This window comes from Atta cephalotes (assembly GCF_000143395.1).
Source record: "Atta cephalotes unplaced genomic scaffold scaffold00052, whole genome shotgun sequence".
Classification (NCBI taxonomy): Eukaryota; Metazoa; Arthropoda; class Insecta; order Hymenoptera; family Formicidae; genus Atta; species Atta cephalotes.
In genome coordinates this window covers 1103108-1106549 of record NW_012130116.1, presented here as the reverse complement: position 1 = coordinate 1106549, position 3442 = coordinate 1103108, and positions in this window count along the sequence as shown.

Genomic DNA, 3442 nt, shown 5'->3' with positions numbered 1-3442 from the left:
TATATATATATATATATATATATATATATATATATATATATATATATATGTACAGATTGTTTACTAACAAGCATTCAGCATTTATATGGTAGATAGAACACACCGATAAGAATAAAAAAAACCTTATGGATCGAAAACTGAATTGTTTTTCGAGAGATATAATTTTTTACATTTAATATCATAACTGACTATTTAATATTATAACTTATTGTATTCTATGTGTCGCATGTGATATAAAGATATTTACTTCAGTGTTTACAAATTGAGTGTTTACAAATTGATATTTTCTGAATGTTCCAGTCAATTTTCATACATATTTTATAAAGATTTCAGTAAGAATCAGTAAGAATCAGTTGACAACCGGCGATTGTAATTGAATAGGCAATATAAAAAATTACCTTATTGGATCTGTAATCTTCCCAAATAGAGTATCAGGTGTTATTTATGTACATGCTCAATTTCTTTCTTTTTACATCGCATGGGACATATTGTAGGAGCCAACATACTAACACAAAAAATAAAATTGTTTATATCTCAGAAAAGATTCAGATTTATGTTTACTAAAGCTTTTTCCTCAGTATGCTATCACCATGTAAATGCTGAATGCATTTTTGTGAACACTTTGTATAGAACGTATTATTATTTTGTATTATGAAATTCGACGAAGATGGATCACCGTTTCGTCGAACCTTTTCCAAAGGCACGTGAAGGTGAACTTGACACGACCGGTTGTCCGGTAGTAATCTGTGTATATAGCTGTAGTAATTGTTATGTAGCTAGATTGCTGGTATTGTATACACATTCTCTCCGTACTCGAATAATCTGTAATTGCTAGTATACATTGTGCAGACGTATCAAAATGTATGCGAATGCGCGCGTATGCTTGTGTATATGTATATGCGTGTACATGTGTGCATGCGTATGTGTCCCTTTCTGAAGGTTTTTTGTATATGTCTGCAGACGAAAGAAAGGATCGTTAAATGTGTGCTTAAGTATGCCTGAATCATTGCAGAGAATAGTGAGTACTTCCAACGTCCGTGAAGCCAATTTCAGAAATTAGTTTGAGCGTTTCAGTTCTCATGGCTAAAAGATAAAGAGTATGAAGTCGATAAAATCGCATGCACAAACGCTTCTTCAGAGCTTGCTCTGAAGCAATTTGCCGATTTGATTTATCGTACTGCTCTTGAACACGCTCGCGAGCGACTTTTCCCCGAGAATTTCCCATCGGATTCTGCTCAGGATCAAGTCCGCTAATTACGCTAAACCGGGAAGACTGTAGAAACGGTGATAATCGCCGATGTTCCGGCAGCAAATTCGTTTATCCGAACGTGAATCGCAGGTTTGATAATAAGCAGCCATTGCGCTGTGCGTTTTTCTTATAAATAGATCAATACGTTCCTTCCATTGCGTTTCCTCTTCGTTTTGTACGTACGTTTTGTACGTACATTTCTCCTTCTTCTAGATCATATCCGAGTGCCGTTCGATACTTCGATTTTATATGACCACGACCGTACTCGTGTACTCGAACAAGTTCCGTCACGGCGACTTCCGGATTAACTTTCAACCGCTAAGAAATCGGATTCTCATGTCACATATTTTAAAGTAACAGAAAGATTGCTCAATACGCATACTTGCTTTATTTTGAAACAGGATTTTCAAAGATTTATAAGAAATTTCAGAGGTAATTGTAATTTGACAAAGATATATTTGAATACTTGGAAAAGCTTGCAATTATTTAAAAAAAATACGTGAAAAATGTAGAGTATATAATTTTTCAATTAATTTTTAATTATACTTATATATTTATTAATATATATATACATATACATATATTTTTTTATCCATAGTTTGTAATACATTTTTATTTGTTATGAGAATAAATAATATAAATAATTGGAATATAATTAGAATTGTCAATTCGTAATTGATAAATATATAATATAGTGTCATTTATTATCAAAATAAAAACTGAATCTACGTAGTAGTCATATTATTCATCTTCACAGTGGTTGCGAGTTAAAACGCAAGTCGATCTACAAGCTTTTCTGCGGATGCGCGTGAGAGTTATTTTTTCATTCAACATACCGTTCGCATACAACTTTTTTATTTATAACATACACGTGCGATGTAATTTCTCCGTGGCGATGTCACGTTCGCCGATTGACAATTAATTAATTTATTAAACGGAGCTTCTCGCGAAGGAACGACTCTGGTATGCGTGAGTATCTCTCCCGAGTGAGATACCAGTGATTCCTCATTTCTTTTACTTTTTTTGTATATCAAGACAAAAAGAGTAGATCCGATAGATGTGAAAAGTGCAGTCTATTCATTCGCTAAGTCTCTTCCTTCGCAAGAAGTCATCAGATCACAGATCGTTCGCTTCATTCGCTCGGCAGATATTAATGTTGTGATATTTTATGATATAGTGTAATGATAAATGCCGTTATTATTATCTATATTATTATGATCGAGATGTGTATTGTAAGCAAAAAATACTTTTTATCTTTATTTATAGAAGGCAGCCGCCACTCAAGCGAGTCGCGTGCGAAGCCATCTTTTTTTTGATTCGCAATTGTTGACATTTCGCGTCTACTTAATCTTTACTTTGTGAAACGAATACGAAACTTCCATGTGCTGATAATAACATTCTGAAAACTACTCTTGTATCATTTATTGATGAATCCTCTCCACAACGCTATGTGAATTAGAAAAGAACAATGCTTGCATATTATTTGTTTCAGGCTCATAGTAAAAATTTTATTAATATTGAAATATTAATACAATTGTATGATATATTTTTAATATAATTAGTAAAAATTTTTTGATGTGGAGTTACTCAATACCCATACAGCATCGAAAGTTTTCAGAAATATCTCAAAATATTTCAACTGAAAAGTGAAACATTTGATAAAAATTGTGAAATATATGTCTGCAACATTTCTGAGACAGTTCTGAAATAGAAAAAGGTGCACGCGCACACACACACACGCGCGCGCGCGCGCGCACGCACACAAACATAAACTCCGTATATTCGTATATGTCGCAACCGTATATTCCATCCTACGTTTCCTTTAAAAATATCGATATCAATGGAAGAGTCAAACGTCAAGCGTACAGCGTGAACTTACTATTCGCTAAAAACAGCTGGTGAATCAAAATTGACAAATAGCTCATGATGCTCAACGCTTGATACTGCCATGTGAAAACACCTTGGATGCGTTCAGGAAGAACGTTGTCAACAGTCATGATTGACACGTAGCGCTGACCAGTGCTAATAGAGCAATCCCCGAACGCATTCCATTGCAGTTACAATAACAGAGCGCATTTGACGCGTTCTTTAAATACTCTTGTTCGCCTTAATTTAATTAGCAGCTCTCTCTGATTGATCTATGACTCGTATATATATATATATATATATATATATATATATATATATATATAT